Source organism: Cotesia glomerata, linkage group LG3, assembly GCF_020080835.1.
Source record: "Cotesia glomerata isolate CgM1 linkage group LG3, MPM_Cglom_v2.3, whole genome shotgun sequence".
Classification (NCBI taxonomy): Eukaryota; Metazoa; Arthropoda; class Insecta; order Hymenoptera; family Braconidae; genus Cotesia; species Cotesia glomerata.
Window position 1 is genome coordinate 14,477,667 of NC_058160.1, and position 22,135 is coordinate 14,499,801.

Genomic DNA, 22,135 nt, shown 5'->3' on the forward strand with positions numbered 1-22,135 from the left:
TATATATATATATATATATATATATATATATATATATATATAAAAGAAAGTCGTGTTAGTTACACTATTTATAACTCAAGAACGGCTAAAGTAATCGGGATGGGACTGCTACAATTGAACGCAGAATTTTTCGTAGATGGTTATAGGCTACGTATTTCTTGGATTTTATCAATATTATTATTTTTTTTACGATTTACTTTTATATACATTTTCCCGCTAATAAAAACAAAAGACTCACATTATTTTTCATTCATTTGTTTTTAATACTATTTTTTTTGTTTTTATTATATAACCTGAATATTTGATTGATTTAACGTCATTTAAAAAAAAATTTAGAAAGAAGCTCATTATGACTGATGAACTAAGTGTTGAAATAATTGGTTCTATGAAATAAAATAGTTATATTTCTATGAAATCTACTTAAAATGTTGTAAGTAAACTAGGAATTTTTGAAAAATGAAATTTAGGCCATGTCTATTGAGTTTCAATAACATTTACTAAAAATTTCCTAACAACAAACGTTTCTATAGCAACGGGAAAAAAAATCATGGTAAGGTTTCCAAAACTTAACATTACATGTAATAATTCAGTTAACGGACCGACAATTTTACATACATGTTATTTTTGCTGATTACATAACTTATAAATTATCCTTATTGCAGGATCAAGGGAATGTAACAGATTAAAATGAATGCATTTTCCAAACACTAGATATGTTAAAAATAAATTTAGCTACTTATTTAAATGGAATTTATAAAGAACATGTTAAATTTATTTTCTACACAGAAAGAAAGATTTCTTGACCGAAGAACAAAATTCTTGGCTCAAGTAAATTTTCCGTCGCCCGAAGGAAGACCGAAGTTGTCTTGACCGAAGTAAAAATTTTTCTTGAAATTCTATTCTTGGTGGAAGTAATTTTTTCTTAATTCAAATTATCATAAATATTTGATACAAGAAATTTTTATATTTGATCAAGATTTTTAGATACTTTAGAAATGCAGCGCCACCTACTTCAGCTGAGAAAACAATTTTCTCATCTTGAGAAAATTTTTCTCTTGAATATTTGATACCCATTATAGATTATTTTAGCGCGCAATTATACATATTGAATGAAAAAAAATGATTCAATATTATTTGATCTTCCTATTTGACATGTTAGTCAATAGAAATATTAATGAAAATTTACTATCAAGTTATTTAATTTTTTGGAGCAAGAGAGAAATTTTCTGAAAACAAGAAAATTTTCTTGACTTAAATAAATTTTCTTGGATCAAGAAACGTAATTCTTGAAGCAAGGGAATTGATTTGTTGGAATAAGTGAAATTTCTTGTGTCAAGAAATTTCAATTCTATATCTGAGAATGCAGTTCTATGAAGCGGTCAGCGAAGCGGGCAAGTAAAAGCTAGTATATATATATATATACTAGCTGTTACCCGCCCGCTTCGCTGGGCGCTTTATAAAATTGCATTTTTAGATATAGACTTGAAATTTAATTAGAGTATTGTTTTGATTTGTACAGATTCCAAATGAGTATTGAAATTTTAGTTAAAGTCACTGCAAGTCTCATAAGTAAAGTTGAAATCTGTCTAGCTTCAATTGCAAAGAATTTTTTTGTTATTTAAAATTTTCTCAGTGACATCAATATTTTATAGAAAATAAATTTAGCATGTTTTTTACGAATTCTATTTAAATAAGTAGCCAAATTTATTTTTCACATACCCAGTGTTTGGAAAATGCATTCATTTTAATCAGATACATTCCCGCGATCCGGCAATAAGAACAATTTATAAGTTATGTAATCAGCAAAAATAATATGTATATAAAATTCTTAATCCGTTGACCGAATTACTACATGTAATGTTAAGTTTTGGAAACCTAGCAATTACTTTTTTCCCGCTGCTAAAGAGACGTTTGCTGTAAGGAAATTTTTAGTAAATGTTATTAAATCTCAATAGATATGGTTGAAGTTTCATGTTTCAAAAAGTTCTAGTTTATGAACAACAACATTTCCAGTAGATTTCATAGATATCTAACTATTTTATTTCATGAAACCAATTAATTTTCAGATAATTATCATAACCAAACATACGATCAGCATATAAACATAAATTTTCGACACAGTTCACCAAAAATAATAAGCTTCTTTTTCTGAAACTTTTTTTAAATGACGTTAAATCAATCAAATATTAAGGTTATGTAATAAAAACAAAAGAAAATCGTATTAAAAACAAATGAATAAAAAATGAGAGTCTTTTGTTTTTCTTAGCGGGAAAAAATGTATGTAAAAGTAAATCGTAAAAAAAATGACAAATGGTTGATGAAATCCAATAAATAAGTAACCCATAACTATCTACGGAAAATTCTGCGTCGAATGGTAGTAGTCCCATCCCGATAGCTTCAGTAGTTTTGACGTCAACTTTAGTCAAAGAAACCCTATTTCGCTTATATATATTACACTCACGCATCCGCCCACGCATCTGCCCACGCATCCACCCACGCGTTGGTAGATGGAACTAAATTCTCAAAAAAAAAAAAAAAAAAAAAAACGTAATACCCTTCATGCCTAAATGAAATAATTAGTGAAATTTTCCACCTACGCATCCGCCCATGCTTCTGCCCACGCATCCGCCCACGCGATGGTAGATGGAACTAAATTCTCAAAAAAAAAAAAAAAAAAAAAAAAACGTAATACCCTTCCGATAAAAAAACAAATGAATTAAAGAAAAATGCTCGTCTTTTGTTTTTATGGGCGGGAAAAATGTTTATCTAAGTTAAATAGAAATAAAATGGTGAAGGATTGATGGAATTCGAAAAATAAGTAGCCTATAACCATCTACAATTCATTCCGCGTCGAATGGTCCTAGTCCCATGTCAATATGTTCAGTGGTTTTTGCGTGATTGACGGTCTACGAAACCCACTTTCCCTATATATATATATATATATATATATATATATATATATATATATATATATATATATATATAGATTATTTCGATGAAGCATGGATTGAAGCTCGGTGATTAAATCCTTGTCAATATTATTCTCAAATATATTACATCTAGATTGAGCTTGAAAATTCAAATCTTTAATGAAATAAATTTGTAAAAATTTTTCTTGGTTTTCGTCAACAGGATAGATACTACCAATGGTATGATAAACTTGTCCTTGAACTTTGAATGTCGGTAAATATACATCATTGAAAACTTTAGATGCTCTGAAAGATTTCATTTGAAAAGCAGCATTATATTTTCTGATATTTTCAAGAAAATGTTTTGACTTGCTGTGTACTCCTTTTATCAAATTATAGAGTGGTTGGGGAGGTTGAAGAATCGGTGGTAAAGAAACTTTTCCTTCGGAACAACGAATTAAATGACATTCATCCTTCCATCGTAGTGCAGAACAATATGCGCAAATAAACGACATTTTTCCAATTTTAAATGCTGGATCATCATCATACTTAATTCTTATATCATAGTTAAATGCACTATATTCTTTTCGCTTTCCCCATGGAGACATATTGTATAGTCCAGTAGTATTATTAACGTTATCATTATTATTATTATTATTATTATTATTATTATTATTATTATTACGAATGTCACTTGTATCAATATTAGCATCGTTAGGATTGATACCATTGATTTCGATATTGTCTTGATTATGGAGATTATTTTCTACTATTGTCTCATCAACGGATCCTCGCAATCGTATTAGCCTCATTCTTTTTGCAATAGTTGTAGATCGGCCTAGTTGCAACTTTTTTTTTGGCATGATGGGATTCTGTGAATGCATATAAAAAATTTTTAATAAATTAAAAAATCCATGAAGTCACTAATAACAAATATATTTCATTAAAATAAAATATATAATCAACGTGAATATATTAATTATACTAACTTTTATAAGTTGGAGGCCCTCTTCTTCATTCAACTAATTAACAAATACTAAACGTATCATAACCAATAAATACTAAACAAAACACAATCGATTAAATGACACACAGAATCTTTTTTGTTTTGAAACAAAAGATGGGGTAAATAAATGACATCTTTACATAACCTTTGAAAGATGAATAATTTTTAAACAAAAGATAGTAGCATAAATGAATGCCATATTTACATAACCTAGAAATTAATTAACAAAACCGTTGCTATAGACAACGGTCTAATAATTCATGTCACAACCTTGTGGATGCGTGGGAGTGCGTGGGTGGATGTGTGGGAGTGCGTGGGTGAATGCGTGGGAGGGTGTGTGGAAACGCGTTTATAAGCATCGAAGTGAAGTTAGACATTTTGCCGGTCCTTGTGCGCTCGAATATAAAGAAGAAGTGATGTTCATTTGTTTTCGTAGCAGAAACAAATGACTATCCACATAAATTTGAAAAAAAAATGGTAAAGGGTTGATGGAATTCAAAAAATGAATAGCCTAAAACTTTTTACAATTAATTCCGCGTCGAATGGTCATAGTCTCATGCCGATCGGTCCAGTAGTTTTCAAGTTTATCGATAACAAAGAAAAAAAAAGTTGCTTATATATATATATTTATATATATATATATATATATATATATATATATATATATATATATATATGCTATATATATATATATGTATATATATATATATATATATATATATATATATATATATATATATATATATATTTTATATATATTGTGACATGAGGAAATTCACTCATGTCAAATCAACCGACGATTGATATTTTCTGATTTTTTTTTATTTTTATTATTCCGCCTAATTATTATGATGATTATTTTTGAGTCCAGCAGTGGTAATTTTGGCGATTCGACGCGCCTGTGTCGCCCCAAGCGGCCTCTAGATCAGACTCCAAGGCTCGAGGTAAGGTAAGAAAAGGGGAAATTAGCGCGCCGAATTTCAAAATAGAAAATAGTATGTACGAATGACTGTAAACATTGTATAGTATGCTGGCATGAGTGTGGATATTCGAAGATGTAAGCGATCAGACGGACCCGCGAAGAAACTTGGAACACCGACGACCAACACGACCTCTGGGGACACTGACGGCAAGCTTGGATTCAAAATTTGAATGGACCAATGAGGTAGGCGGAAGATGAACCACGACATCCGAGGCGCCACCTGAACGCATAATGCGAGAACCAGCCGGAGTATCGACCAATCATCGATCGCTCCGGGAAATTGAACCTGCCCACGAATAACGACGGCCGGCTGGAAGAAGCCGTGAGCTGATTGGACGAAATTTTGGCTATGCAAGACAACAAAGAATTACGTGTTGCCGGTGAGCAGCACGTGAGGTGATTCTGATCTGGACGCCGTACTGTACACTTCGCACAAATTGCGTACTTGAAAATTTCGCTTAGTTATTGTTCAACGCTGATTGATTTTTCTTATTGTTGCTAAGTTTTGATCCTTTGATTGTCGTTACATTTTGAGTAGCGCTAATTGTTGCCGAATTCAGCTTTACTACGTGGTGGAATTACTGTGTGAAGCCGAGTAACTCAACGTGGGGTTACGCCATCGCCGAGATCCCGCCGGAATTGCTGCCGCTGACCGCCAAAGTTTTCCAACCGTCACCGAGAGAGACCAGGATCGACCGAGACGATACTACAGCCACAGGGTGAGTCTGATCGCTTATTTTGCGTATGAGTGTCATCACCACGGTATCAAAGAAAATTCGCTGATTAATTTATCTATTTTGTTGAGACATAGTGCCGTGACATTTGACTTTTTTTTATTCGGATTAAGTTGTTCCGTGATTTTCTTCTGTGAGTAATTATTTTTTTTTGCCTATTAATTTTTGTTTATTTGACCGCCGTAATTGTTGGTTAATAAAAATTATACCCGTACATTACGTAGAGGAACTCGAGCTGAGAATTTGATTTTTGAACGTGGATTACGACGTGTTGACTCAAGGGATTAAGTGCATTCCTTGAGTACACGTGCGATACGTGTGTGTGACACTCATAAGCCGGTACCAACGTGTATAGTGTGGTTTATGTGTGTGTTAGTAACTATCGGTCCTCCTCTTACCTCGAGCTTCCGTATATTGATTTTTTTTTGTCGACAAGTAATTTATTTTTGTCAAATCTTGACGACTCAGACCGTTGAAAATTTCGATTGTTTTTTTTTGTAATTTACTTTGCTGAATTTAAATAGTATTGTCGGATAAATTGACGGCATTTGCTGATTTATCGGAAATTCGAAATTTTTGAATTATTAACAAAAAAAAAACAGAGGCGAAAAATTCGACATCAGAATTAATTGCGCTGATTATTAATTTTGTTAATTTCGAAGTTGCTTTAATATTAAAATTGTCCAGCGGATAAATTCCGATTCTTTTACCTTATTTAATTTAATTGGTTACATTTAAATAATCCTTGTCGGATGACTTGGCGATTTTGTTTTTTTATTATTGAAAATTCGAAGCTTTGAAACTATCAAAGCGTACGACATCTTAAAGAATTGAGTGATTAATTTTTTTTGGGTTGTTATTATTTTTATTTTTTTTATTTTTGTAATTTTTGTTTCTATTATCATTGAATTACTGCGGCAACCCGAACTGCCAGTCCGAATTTATGGACTAATTGTTTTGATAAGTCATTTCTTGTGCGAAATTTAATTGCTACTTGTTAATAAAAATTATAAAACATTTACAATTTCGGTTTGTGGTTACTTGCGAGCTTTGACGAGCCAACCCGAGCGCTTTTGAATTACGTATCTTGTATTCGGTTGATTTTTTTTTTATATTTGTTAAGAGCCTTACGGATTATTTACGATTGTTATTGAATAAATTGCCGACTGAATAATTAGTACGACTTCATTTTTTTTTGTTGTTGTTTTTTTTGTCGTTACCGACCAGAATTATTTCGAAATCGCCGACTCTTGTTGTTTCTTTATTTGAATTGTCGTTATCCGAAATTCTACAACTCTCTTCGTCCTCGACCTGCCGCCTGACGACGATCACTTCTGATTCCGAACCGTGGAACGCGAGTTCCTGGCGCCCAACTGATACTACGAACCAGGTAAGCCAATTTTGGTGGACTTTTCCGGCTCTGTCGACGCCAGTGGCGGTGAAAAATCCATTATAAATTTTGGCGCCCAACTGATACTACGAACCAGGTAAGCCAATATTGGTGGACTTTTCCGGCTCTGTCGACGCCAGTGGCGGTGAAAAATCCATTATAAATTTTGGCGCCCAACGTGGGGCACACGAAGAGATTTCGACGCGTCGCGACTAAATCGCCTATTAGAAAATTTCATTTTTTTTTTGGTCACGAATTAGATTCACAACTCGATCATGAGTTCGGACGACGAAACTATCGATGAACAGACCCAAATGCACGGACATGACCGCCGAAACGACGAGGATGGTTCTATTGAACCATCAATCCGACCGATTCCGACCCCGCCTGCTCGCCCAGTAACACCACCTGCGAGCACGTCGACAACCGAACCTCTCCGAACCGAAACCGATACTATTGTAGCCGAGCGACGACGACTGACGGCCGAACGACTTCGAATTCAGGCTGAAGTCGAAGCCTTGGAGCGTCAGACGCGAGAACTAAGCGAACGCGAACAGACGATGCGCACGATTGACCAGACAGGGTCAACGACCCCACCCACCGCTGAAGCAGACTTATGGGTCCATGCATTAAATTCACTCCAGCTCAGCGAAATGCTGGTGACCCTCAATGCGAACCCTTTAGGATCATCGGATGCACTGCGTGACCGACTTTTGCGCGCATTAAAGCGCAATATCGATCCAGACACGAGTTGGACCCTCGAAGACCAACCGATTACGCGATTTTCGGAGGAACTCGCGGACAGGGGGACACATCGCCGCATTGATTTGCCTCCTGACTGCTCAGGAGCAGCGACAACGACCATGACGACGACCACGACGATCACCACGATGGCAAGCCGTCTATTAGCGGTTGACACGACACCTACGAGTACCATGAGGTACTTACCAACCGAATCGCGACCGCGAATGTCGACGGGCAGGATATCAGGTCCGACTCGACCTATTCCGAGCCCGCGTTCTGGTCGAAACCCGCCGCAGGTACGATTCCCGCCGGCAGCGAACTCGACGATGAGCCAGGTGAACCCTCAGGCTCATCCGTCATGTTGTTCGCCGATTCCGAGAGAGAGTCATGATATTGATACTCGTGATAGTTTCTCACGTACTGGTGGCGCTCATTACCAGCCCGCCATGTACGAACGTGTGTCCAAGTGGAACTTGAAGTTCTCTGGACAAGATTCGTCAAGATTAGAACCCTTTTTACGACGTTTGGAGGAATGTCAGGTGACCTGTGGCCTCAACGACGCCGATGTGTTGGCGGTGATGCCCCTGGTTCTTACAGGAGCAGCCAAAACATGGTGGACCCACATGAAAGGGGCCATCGACTCATACGATGTCTTAGGCAATGCTCTTCGAGAGCGTTTTGGTGAACCCGACCTTGAATGCCGTCTTCTAGGCGAGGTCGTAAACCGTACCCAGGGTCCTCTGGAGTCAGGTTTGGATTACCTGGACTCCATCCTGGCGATGTGGGCACTAGTTAACGAGCCGTTGCCGTTACGCCTGCAATTGAATTTTGCTTTCAACAATCTTCGCTCGGAGTATCACGCCGTGATACACCGTGAAGACTTCTCGACATTTGGCGAGCTTTATCGACTCGTTCGCGACTTTGATCGACCCAGACGTCGTACGCAGCCTCGTACACCGGTTACACCAACCGAAAGTGTAATGCCGGAGCTGGCGTACCAGCCTGATCGATATGCGCCTCGAGCTGCGACTAAAGCGACGAAACCGCAAGTGGCGGCCATTGATGACGCTTTGTCATCGTCGAAAACGCCGAAATCGCCGCGTTCGTCCCGGAAGGCGAGGAAACAGTCTCCAACGCCGGTTGTTCAGCAACAACCTGTCGTGCAGACTCCGCCACCGCAGCCAGTGGCTGCTCTGAACGCTTCGGCGTCCACGTTCGTGCCCCGTGACAGGACTGGGCAACCTCGACCATTCTCGATCGACCCGGCTCTACGAGGGTGTTGCTTTAACTGCGGACAACCGGGTCATCTTCGATCCGCTTGTCCGAGCCCACTTCGAACCGGTTACTGCTGGACTTGTGGTTCAGCAGATTGCACGACACCTGGATGTCCAGGTTGCATTCGCTGGCAACAGCGTCGAGCTACCTCGTCGGGAAACGCTCCACGGGGACAGCAATAGTCGATCCACCGCTGATCTCCGCCGATAATGGGATCGAAATTCCGGTTAAAGAGGTCGCCGCTGTGGCTGCATTGCCTCTACCGGATATCTTCGAAATTAACATCGAACCTTTCGGCCCAACGAACCAGATTTCCGACGCTAGATCATCCGACCCACACGTACATCGACCCGTAACCGAACCGAATTTTGAACCCGTTGACCCGAATCGAACCTGTCGACCCGTAACCGAACCGAACGACCCTTTTCGATCAATGCATCAATGCAATGTATGCGCATCGACCGAACAACTATGGCGCTGTCGGCAGTGTAAGAACGCGTATTATTGCTCGAAAGAACACCAAGCTGAGGATTGGCCTGTTCATCGCCATATTTGCGTACCGCCCGAGGAGCGAACCCGAATTTTTCGCGAATTAGCTGCCGAAATATGCCCGACCGAGACGGACATAAGTGATCGACGGCCTTTCGTAGACGTTCAGATTGGAGAACGCACGATTAAGGCTTTATTAGATACCGGTGCTTCCGTCACGTGCATCAAAGAAGTCGATGAGCGTAATTGGGTCTACGGACTTGGCGCGCGTGTTCGTCCGACGAAAAATAAGACTGCTGCCGTGGCTGATGGGTCAGTCATGTCGATAAATGCGCTCGTGACACTGCCGCTAGTGATCAACGACGAAATGCGACCCGTTGAAATACGAATTATCCCGTCATTAAAATATCAAATGATTCTCGGGATAGATGCGATCACCGCTTTCGGAATCTGCTACGATGGACAGACTGGTCGCTGGTGGACGAAACGAACCGACGAAATATACGACTGGAACTCCAAAACGTACCTGAGCGATACAGACGTCGCGGCAATCGTCGAAGTTACGCCCGAACAACAATCTGCTCTTGAGGAATTACTCACTCGTCGATTACCCGCGGTGAATTATACAGGTGAGACGACCTTTACGAACCTGATGACCCATACGATCGATGTACAAGGACACGAACCGATTCGACAACGGAATTACCCGACATCACCGATCATCGAGTCCGAGATGTGCCGCCAAGTAGATGACTTACTTGCTGCGGGCATCATTGAACCCTCGACGAGCGCCTGGTGCAATCCAGTGATCATGGTAAAGAAAGCGACCGGCGAATACCGAATGTGCCTGGATTTTAGACGACTGAACGCCATTTCGAAACCGTGCGCGTATCCATTGCCGTTGATGACGTGGATTCTCGATCAGCTGAGTGGCGCGAAGTTCATTTCAAAGATTGATTTGAAGCACGCGTACCATCAAGTCAAATTGGACCCGGCGAGTCGAGAATACACTGCGTTCTGTGTCCCAGGCCGAGGTATGTTTCAATACGTCGGAATGCCTTTTGGATTAGCTGGGGCACCGCCGCATTTCCAACGACTAATCGATAAAATGCTTGAACGACGCCGAGCACTTAAGGTCTTTGGTTATCTGGACGACCTGATAGTAGTCACAGGGACCTTCGAAGAGCACCTAGAGGCTCTGGAGGAGATCTTCGACGCTTTGAAAGATGCGAACCTAAAGATTAATGCCGCCAAATGCGAGTTTTGCACGGATGAAGTTCGTTATTTGGGATACCGGGTAAATGAACAAGGTCTGCTTGTTGACCCAGACCGCGTAAAATCGATGCTAGAATTCCCGAGACCTACGAACATGAAACAAGTACGTCGTTTTCTGGGAATGGCGTCGTGGTATCGACGCTTTATCCCCGATTTCGCGACTGTTGCCGAACCATTGACGAGACTGACGAGTAAGAAAGTCCGTTGGACTTGGACCGCCGAACAGGACGCCGCGTTCGAAGCCCTGAAGGTGGCTCTGGCCACGGCTCCAGTATTAGCGTGTCCTGATTTTTCGAAGACTTTCGTGTTACAGACTGATGCCAGTGCAACTGGTTTAGGCGCTGTTTTGACGCAGGAACACGAAGGTGGTGAGAAAGTCGTAGCATACGCGAGTAGGATCATGAATAAGGCCGAGAGGAATTATTCCGCGACCGAGCGTGAATGTCTAGCCGTATTGTGGGCCTGCGAACATTTCCGCCGATATCTAGAGGGCTATCGGTTCAAGGTGATTACCGATCACAGCAGTCTGCGTTGGCTGCGTGATTTAAAAAGTAAAACACCTCGATTGAGCCGATGGGCGATGCGATTGGCCGAATATCAGTTCCCGATCGAGTACCGCAAAGGCTCCTTGAATGACGTACCCGACGCCTTGTCACGAATGTTCGAACGTGACCAGGACGACCTCGATGATGACATAAATGTAGTCGACGAAGAAGAACCTGAACCTGCGGACGTACCAGTGGCCGAGCTGGTCGATGACTGGTACACTAGACGCAAACGCGACGTAATCGCGAACCCGAATCGATGGAAAGGTTGGCGAGTCGAAGAAGACCGCTTATACCGATTCAGACCGAACCGAATGATCGCACAGGTTGTCGAAGACCTGGATGCGTGGAAACTAGTTCCACCGAGAGCCGCGCATTGGGGAATCATCGCCGAAAATCACGATCCACCTGACGCAGGTCACTTAGGAATCGAGAAAACGGTGGACCGAGTCGCAGTCGATTATTATTGGCCAGGAATGGACGAAGATGTGCGGAAATTCGTTGCTGAGTGCCAAGTTTGTCAGACCGCGAAGGTTTCGCAGCAACCACCAGCTGGTCTGATGTGTCGACGCACTGTTCACACGCCATGGACAGTGGTCGCCGCCGATTGCATGGAATTCCCGGCTAGTAAGAATCAGTTTAAATACATGGTCGTATTCCAGGATTTGTTTACGAAATGGATTGAGTTATGCCCGATTCGTAAAGCCGACGGACCGACGATAATTCGTGAGTTCGACAAACTCATCGTACATCGTTTCCGTTGTCCTGAAGTGCTCTTGACGGACAATGGAACCGAGTTTGCGAATAAACTGATGGAGGAAGTCGCGCGCGCGTATGGAATCCATCATTCTCGAACCCCACCGTATCACGCTCAGGCGAACCCCGTCGAACGCGTTAATCGAGTCTTGAAGACTATGATTATTTCGTATGTCGAATTGGATCATCGACTTTGGGACGAACATGTCCACGAATTCCGTCACGCGTATAATACCGCTGTACACAGCTCGTCACACGTTTCTCTGGCCATGTTGAACTATGGCTGGCAACCAAGACCGCCGAAATATTACCGAAAGTTGGTCGAAGGGGACGTAGATATTCCCTGTCCTGACACGACTGCTTGGGAGAGCAGGCTGACTCGACTGACGCAACTTCACGACCTGGTAGCTGACAATTTAGGACGTAGTTTCGAACGCCAAGCTCGTTATTATAATCGTCATCATCGTGATGAACGATTTGCCGTCGGAGACGTGGTCCGAATCCGACAGCACGTATTGTCTCGCGGAGTCGATCGTTTCTCGTCGAAGCTCGCACGTAAATACACTGAAGAGACGTATACCGTCTCAACCGTCATATCACCCGTCGTTTACGAACTCGTTGATCAAAATGGACGATCAGTCGGTCGACAACATGTAAAAGCACTGCGACTCGTTCGCGCGCCTTTACGCGATGCCGACCCCGATGACTAAAGAGAAGCTCGAGGACTCCCTGTTTTGTATTATTGTTGCATGTTATATGTGTGTGATGGTAACCATTACAGGATGGCCAACTACGACGCAATGATGTATCTCCAGCTCATCGAGTGGGCCGCTGGATGCCAACTGGAGTTGGTACAACCGCTGCTGGAGGCCGAGGAGCACCATCGCCGAAGCCTCCGAATTGCGCCGCGCCACGCATCGAAGGCCCGGTTCTGGGTCCAGGTGCGGGCGTGGTGGTATGCTCAACCACATCCCAGCACCACACCGGCAATTCCGCTGATGTGGCGCTGCTCGACGTGCAGAGCCGTCATCGCCAGCCAAGGCCAATGTCTACGTCAGGCCCGACAGGTGGTGGAGAGCCATCTACGCCCGGTACAACGCGTGGAATACGCAATTGATTTGGTGCGCCGTAACACGCCGCCAACATTGGCGCCGAAACTGTCGCGCGATCTCGCCAGGGTGCAGGCGATGGAATTAGCCGAGAAGATCCGCGAAGACCCGAATCGTGCCCCAACCCGGCATCCCGGTTGTTGGAATTGCAACTTGAAGCACCCCATGACTGACTGCCCTTTTCCCCGGGGAACCTTTTGTGCTCATTGCGGGCAATTAGGCCTGTATTTCGAGGAGTGTCCCCGATGCAAACCCGGATTGTTTGGATTGCCGCCCCGAATCAGCGATTCCCGCCATGGACGCCACTGACGATCGCCGAGAGACGTGGGTAACCGATACAGGGTTACTGACGTGACCTAGCCAATTATCTTTGTTTTTTTTATTTTTTTTATGTTTTGCATGAGGCTCCTGACGTTTGTGTCTGCCGTCGCCGTTGCGACCGGAGTGTAGTAATTATAAGTGAACGTGCCGCCGAGCGGAGTACTAATTATGTATTTTTTTTTACGCTTATAATAAATGTTTGTTCTTGTATATGTGCTCCCATTTATGTTGCATCCTACCCCTTATTCAGGTGAAGGGACCAATGGTACCGATTCAGCGATCCTTGTGGCTCCCAGTCGACGTCTGGGGGAGGGTGTTGTGACATGAGGAAAATCACTCATGTCAAATCAACCGACGATTGATATTTTCTGATTTTTTTTTATTTTTATTATTCCGCCTAATTATTATGATGATTATTTTTGAGTCCAGCAGTGGTAATTTTGGCGATTCGACGCGCCTGTGTCGCCCCAAGCGGCCTCTAGATCAGACTCCAAGGCTCGAGGTAAGGTAAGAAAAGGGGAAATTAGCGCGCCGAATTTCAAAATAGAAAATAGTATGTACGAATGACTGTAAACATTGTATAGTATGCTGGCATGAGTGTGGATATTCGAAGATGTAAGCGATCAGACGGACCCGCGAAGAAACTTGGAACACCGACGACCAACACGACCTCTGGGGACACTGACGGCAAGCTTGGATTCAAAATTTGAATGGACCAATGAGGTAGGCGGAAGATGAACCACGACATCCGAGGCGCCACCTGAACGCATAATGCGAGAACCAGCCGGAGTATCGACCAATCATCGATCGCTCCGGGAAATTGAACCTGCCCACGAATAACGACGGCCGGCTGGAAGAAGCCGTGAGCTGACTGGACGAAATTTTGGCTATGCAAGACAACAAAGAATTAGGTGTTGCCGGTGAGCAGCACGTGAGGTGATTCTGATCTGGACGCCGTACTGTACACTTCGCACAAATTGCGTACTTGAAAATTTCGCTTAGTTATTGTTCAACGCTGATTGATTTTTTCTTATTGTTGCTAAGTTTTGATCCTTTGATTGTCGTTACATTTTGAGTAGCGCTAATTGTTGCCGAATTCAGCTTTACTACGTGGTGGAATTACTGTGTGAAGCCGAGTAACTCAACGTGGGGTTACGCCATCGCCGAGATCCCGCCGGAATTGCTGCCGCTGACCGCCAAAGTTTTCCAACCGTCACCGAGAGAGACCAGGATCGACCGAGACGATACTACAGCCACAGGGTGAGTCTGATCGCTTATTTTGCGTATGAGTGTCATCACCACGGTATCAAAGAAAATTCGCTGATTAATTTATCTATTTTGTTGAGACATAGTGCCGTGACATTTGACTTTTTTTTTATTCGGATTAAGTTGTTCCGTGATTTTCTTCTGTTAGTAATTATTTTTTTTTGCCTATTAATTTTTGTTTACTTGACCGCCGTAATTGTTGGTTAATAAAAATTATACCCGTACATTACGTAGAGGAACTCGAGCTGAGAATTTGATTTTTGAACGTGGATTACGACGTGTTGACTCAAGGGATTAAGTGCATTCCTTGAGTACACGTGCGATACGTGTGTGTGACACTCATAAGCCGGTACCAACGTGTATAGTGTGGTTTATGTGTGTGTTAGTAACTATCGGTCCTCCTCTTACCTCGAGCTTCCGTATATTGATTTTTTTTTTTTTTGTCGACAAGTAATTTATTTTTGTCAAATCTTGACGACTCAGACCGTTGAAAATTTCGATGGTTTTTTTTGTAATTTACTTTGCTGAATTTAAATAGTATTGTCGGATAAATTGACGGCATTTGCTGATTTATCGGAAATTCGAAATTTTTGAATTATTAACAAAAAAAAAAACAGAGGCGAAAAATTCGACATCAGAATTAATTGCGCTGATTATTAATTTTGTTAATTTCGAAGTTGCTTTAATATTAAATTTGTCCAGCGGATAAATTCCGATTCTTTTACCTTATTTAATTTAATTGGTTACATTTAAATAATCCTTGTCGGATGACTTGGCGATTTTGTTTTTTTTATTATTGAAAATTCGAAGCTTTGAAACTATCAAAGCGTACGACATCTTAAAGAATTGAGTGATTAATTTTTTTTTGGTTGTTATTATTTTTATTTTTTTTATTTTTGTAATTTTTGTTTCTATTATTATTGAATTACTGCGGCAACCCGAACTGCCAGTCCGAATTTATGGACTAATTGTTTTGATAAGTCATTTCTTGTGCGAAATTTAATTGCTACTTGTTAATAAAAATTATAAAACATTTACAATTTCGGTTTGTGGTTACTTGCGAGCTTTGACGAGCCAACCCGAGCGCTTTTGAATTACGTATCTTGTATTCGGTTGATTTTTTTTTTATATTTGTTAAGAGCCTTACGGATTATTTACGATTGTTATTGAATAAATTGCCGACTGAATAATTAGTACGACTTCATTTTTTTTTGTTGTTGTTTTTTTTTGTCGTTACCGACCAGAATTATTTCGAACTCGCCGACTCTTGTTGTTTCTTTATTTGAATTGTCGTTATCCGAAATTCTACAACTCTCTTCGTCCTCGACCTGCCGCCTGACGACGATCACTTCTGATTCCGAACCGTGGAACGCGAGTTCCTGGCGCCCAACTGATACTACGAACCAGGTAAGCCAATTTTGGTGGACTTTTCCGGCTCTGTCGACGCCAGTGGCGGTGAAAAATCCATTATAAATTTTGGCGCCCAACTGATACTACGAACCAGGTAAGCCAATATTGGTGGACTTTTCCGGCTCTGTCGACGCCAGTGGCGGTGAAAAATCCATTATAATATATATGTTTAATACGGGCTTTGGGGACTTCAAGATGGCGGGTGAGATTAATGTATATCTAGATTCTAATTAATGTCCTGATGTATACATTCCTAATTAAATTCTAATTGTTAAAATATTTATTTAGATATTGCAACTTTTATATATATATCTGATTTTGAGAACCATCCACTATATATCTTTGGTCCTGAGGACCTTCTACTAAATATCTTTGATTTTGAGGACATTAAAAAAAAAAAAATTTGAATCCAATGAATTAAAATTCGTATATAAATTACTTTGTTTTTATTTAATTTATCCTTAGACAATCATAATGACTGATTGGAAAATTTTGTGCTGTTAAAATGTTATCTCTGCGTCATGAGAAAAATATTTGAATCCGAATTATATATAGAGTGCATTTATTGCAATACGTTGGATGTATCAAATTGTTGAATTCGGAAATTTCGAACCCTATAATTTATGATTAAAGCTTAAGATAAGAACCATTTTGATTTTATGCTTATATTTATTCAGGAATAAGGGCGTATAAGAGAAATAAATTTTTAATTTGGAAGACCTTACGTATATATTCTTCAGATTGAGGTCCTATACGGTCAAATAGATATGATTTTTGAAAAAAGATTCACTAATTGATTAATAAAGGATTATTAAATAACTTTTAAGTTGAAATGATTAGTTCTGAGCACAAAGCTCGAAATTTTCTCATATTCTTGGTCGGTAATTAGTAGATTAATGAGCGATATATATTCAATTTTAAAGACTTCCGTTGATATATAATCAAGTTCGAGGACCAATGCATTCATATATATCTGGGTTCTGGGACAAGTTTTCTAGATATGAGGTCTAAGTGTAAAAAGATGCATACTTGGACTCGAGAGATAATTCTCACATTAATACAATTACTAGACAGATCACGTAATCAGGATCCTTGTTAGAAAATAAGTGTGTTGACTAAATCTATGTGATCTTTTAATTGAATTCTTAAACGTAATCTCTCGAAAAATTTTACCACCCGAATCGTAAACAGTGTACTCAGGAAATTATCTGGTATTGATCAGAAATGGAGCATTCAATGATTTTTGATTTGAAATAATTATTTCTAATTTTAAAAATTTTAAATTAGCACGTTTTCTCAGTCGGTAATTATGAGTCTCTTGCGCGATATATATCTGATTTCAGAGACCTCCGCTGATATATAGTTGAGTTCGAGGACCAATACATTTATATATATCTGGGTTCGGGGACGATTCGTTAATCAATATATATTCACTATCAGGGACCTGATTCCAGATGGTAATGTCTACGTGCACGAAATTGGCAACGCTATTTCTGAGAGATTTCCGTTTGAATAATTAATACAAAATGAACAATACATTTGTACGAAATTGTTTCAAGTTTTTTGGACCAGTTTTATATTTTTTATAAGTTTTTTTCGAGTTTACTAGATATAACGTCTGAGTATAAAAAGATGCATACTTGGGCTCGACAGATAATTCTGACATTGATATAATTATCAGGTAGATCACGTAATCGGGATATTCCTTGAAAAATGTGTTTTTCACTCAATCTAGGTAAACATATAATCAAATCCGTATACGTGAACTGTTGTAAAATTTTACCACTCGAATCGTAAATAGTGTACTCAGGAAATTATCTAGTATTGTTTAGATGTGGATGATTGAATGACTTTTAATTTGAAATGATTAGTTCTGAGCTTGAAAATTTGAAATTGGCAAGTTTTCTCAGTCGGTAATTATTAGTCTCTTGCGCGATATATATCTGATTTCAGAGACTTCCGCTAATAAATAGTTGAGTTCGAGGACCAATACATTTATATATATCTGGGTTCAGGGACGATTCGTAAATTAATGTATATTCCCTATCACAAAAGTGCACAAAATTGGTAACGTTTTTCCTGAGAAATTGCCATTTAAATAATTTATACAAAATAAACAATAGATATGTACGAAATTGTTTTAGTTCTTTTTACCGGTTTTATAGTTTTTGTTTTTTTCAAATTTTCGAGATATAAGAATTAAGGGTGAAAAAATGCTTACTTGGGCTCGACAGATAATTCTCACATTGATATAATTATCAGGTTGATCACGTAATCGGGATATTCGTTGAAAAATGTGTGTTTTCACTCAATCTAGGTAAATATATAATCAAATCCGTAAACGTCAACTCTTGTAAAATTTTACCACTCGAATCGTAAATAGTGTACTCAGGAAATTATCTAGTATTGTTTAGATGTGGATGATTGAATGACTTTTAATTTGAAATGATTAGTTCTGAGCTTGAAAATTTGAAATTGGCACGTTTTCTCAGTCAGTAATTATAAGTCGCTTGCCCGATATATATCTGATTTCAGAGACCTCCGCTGGTAAATAGTTGAGTTCGAGGACCAATACATTTATATATATCTGGGTTCGGGGACAACTCGTTGATCGATATATATTCACTATCAGGGACCTGATTCCAGATGGTAATGTCTACGTGCACGAAATTGGCAACGCTATTTCTGAGAAATTTCGAATTGAATAATTAGTACTAAATGAACAATACATTTGTACGAATTTGTTTTATGTTTTTTTGACTAGTTTTATATTTTTTCGAGTTTACTAGATATAAGGTCTGAGTGTAAACAGATGCATACTTGGGTTCGACAGATAATTCTCAGGTTGATACAATTATCAGATAGATCACGTAATCGGGATATTTGTTAAAAAATAAGTGTATTTGCTCAATCTAGGTAAACTTATAATTAAATTCTTTAACGTAAACTCTCGTAAAATTTTATCACTCGAATCGCAAACAGTGTACTCAGGAAATTCTCTAGTATTATTTAGAAATGAATGATTAAATGACTTGCAACTTGATATGATAAATTCTAAAATTAAGACATTAAAATTTACACGTTTTCTCAGTCGGTAATTACCCTTAGAGGAAACGGTGATTGGTCCAAGCTTGGTAAACGACTGGCGCAATTCTCCATAACTTTGGGACAAGAGTTGAATTGAAGCTTGGCCCAAGCCAGTCTAAGTCTCGAAATGATAACCTCCTCCCAAGCCTGGCTGCCAGACTTGTGCCACGACTAAATTTTAGTAGTGGCCCACGCTTGAGTGTCAGAGTTGTACCGAGACTAAACTTTAGTAGTGGCCCACGCTTGAGTGACAGAGTTGTACCAAGACTAAATTTGAATGGAGGCCCAAGCTTAAGTGTCAGAGATTGGACCAATGGTTAATTTTGGTAGTGGCCCACGCTTGAGTGTCAATCGTGTGCCAAGACTAAATTTTAATTGTGCCCCAGGAGCAGCTACTAATATTGACTCAATACTGTATGACATTATTGGCCCGCGATCGGAAACCATGCTTGTTCCAGTATTAATTATTAATAATTGATTCAATAAGAACGAAATATTATAAAAATTGCATTTTTATTAAATTTTATTTTCATTATTACGTATTCTAATATACAAGTTTTAGTGCTTAAAACAAATTCGTTTAGTACAAAATAATTCATAATATTTTATATAAAAAACTCTTGATTAAATGTCATCAATCTTTGGTATTAGAAAATCAAGTGTTCAAACACTTATATCACATTAAAATATCATAATATTTGTGATTGTATTAAATTACGAGCTAATTATTAACAATAGTGACTTTTTTATCTAGGCCGTCGCGACAAATGGTCCATTTCATATTTAAATTTATAAAAATAAATAAGTTAATTAAATTACTTGAATAAATAAAATTCATTAGATGAAATTCAATAAACTACTAAGCACTGAAATGTGCAAGAATTTTTTACTTGTTGTGCCATTATCGATCATTATTTAAACATTCAAGTAAATTCCGTATTAAACGACGAGCTAATTATTAACAATAGCGACTTTTTTTGATTAATTAAATTACTTAAATTAAACAGTCAAGTAAATTCCGTATAAAAATTGAACCAATTTCCACCATAGCTTATGAATCACCTATGTCAGTCAAGAGCCTCTTCCTCTTTCCTCCTTCTCGGTCTCCAGCACCGGATAAGTAATGGCTTGTTGCAGTCAAAATAGTCAGCTTCACCGAGCTGTTTTTATACTTTTCCTGGAGAAATTCTGTAACAAAACAAATCAATTTAATTAAAAAATAAATTAAAAAAATAGCTTCAAAAAATTTCAAAATCTTTTACAGTAAGTATTCAAAGAATTTCGAATCAACTTACCACTCATACACTTGTACGATTGAGTATCTTGAAAACTTTTCTTCCCGACGCCTTTGATTTTCCTTCCAGTACCACTGTAATCTAGCTGAACAACTTTGCTGATTAATTTACCAATAATCGTTTGAACATCTCTTTTAAAGTCGTTCGATCCTACAGTCAATAGGTGATATATTTGTTTCTGTGGATCAAAAATTAATTATTTGTTTATTTATTAATAATCAAAGTAACTTATTCACCAAAAAGATACACTTACCAAAGCATCTTGCTTAACTTGATTCTCTACTAAAGCTGTCTCTAACTCCACGAATTGGTCTGTTGATTCACATGGAAATTGAGATTCAATGATTTTCCATGGACTATCGTCAACACTTTTTTTTGCATTTTCAATTTCTACTGTTTCCATCATTCGAGTGAATTGCTTTTTAATTTCGTATATTAAACTCTTTTTCATGCCCTCAAACTCCGAGACAACATATTTTTTAAGTTCGTTTATAATATAATAGGATTCGTCACATCCACGAGGCTCAGTAAAACCATCATCTCTTGAATCTTCCTCGAGCATAGATGATCTACCGCTACTCAGCGTACTTTTGTCTGTTGTTTCAGAAATACTTGTGCCTGTTTGTGATTTTGGCAACGGTGTCACGTCAGCTAATGATAACTTAATAGAGCTCGAGTCTGCTTTAGAATCAAGTTTCTTTTTTTTTCTTTTTTCTGAATCTGATGTTTCGATAGAGGCAGACGTAAAGGATTTTTTCAATCTTCTTTCTCCTTGGTTAAAGTCCTCTATTAAAAAAATTGCTTTATAAATATCTAATGTTAAAAATTTGAATATTAAAAGAAATAAAAAAATTTTTTACCAGTCGTTGAGAGAATTCGTATTGGATACGTTGGCCAAATTGCACTATACGGTTTATTCTGTTTGACCCAGTTTCGGACTTTGGAGTGATCTTTTCGATATGGATAATAACACATTAATGTTTTATTGTTCTTATCTTTGAAAATCCATGAATCTAAAACTAGATCAACTGATTTTACTTGATCAGACCGCAGAAACTCTACAACAGTGTAAATCGCTGTTTCATCGCACGACGACATAGCAAAAAAAAAATCCTGTAAAATAAACATTACAAAAATAATTAAATTCACTATAAATAAAAAATATTGGAATAAATATTTTAATGTACTAATTTCGATCTTTAAGACAATACAATTTCATCATGCCCAGAACACGTGGCCGTAAGTATTGTATATATTGATATAAAGTTGAACAATTATTTTAAAAAAATACTTACTTGAGATTGTAAATGCTGAGTTGATAATAAATTAATTATTGATGGTGTATTATTAATTTAATATATTTGATTAATATTCACAGCAGTTTAGATTAAAATGTAAAGCTTGAGTGGTGATCAAATTATTTGTAACAGAGTAAGCATGGGAATGAGAATGACAAATGTTTAAGGTTAGAAGTCGTAGTCGTGTTACCAAACGGGTACTCAAGCGCGCTCTATAGTTAATCTATCTACACGTGTATGTGCA

General features: G+C 38.8%; 1 protein-coding gene across 13 annotated transcripts in view; it reads left to right on the forward strand.

The window, feature by feature from the left end:
* The window catches only part of LOC123261717 (potassium voltage-gated channel protein Shaker), a 1,350,734-nt gene that overhangs the window by 391,038 nt on the left and 937,561 nt on the right, over positions 1–22,135 (forward strand). The gene's annotated exons all lie outside the window — the stretch shown is intronic.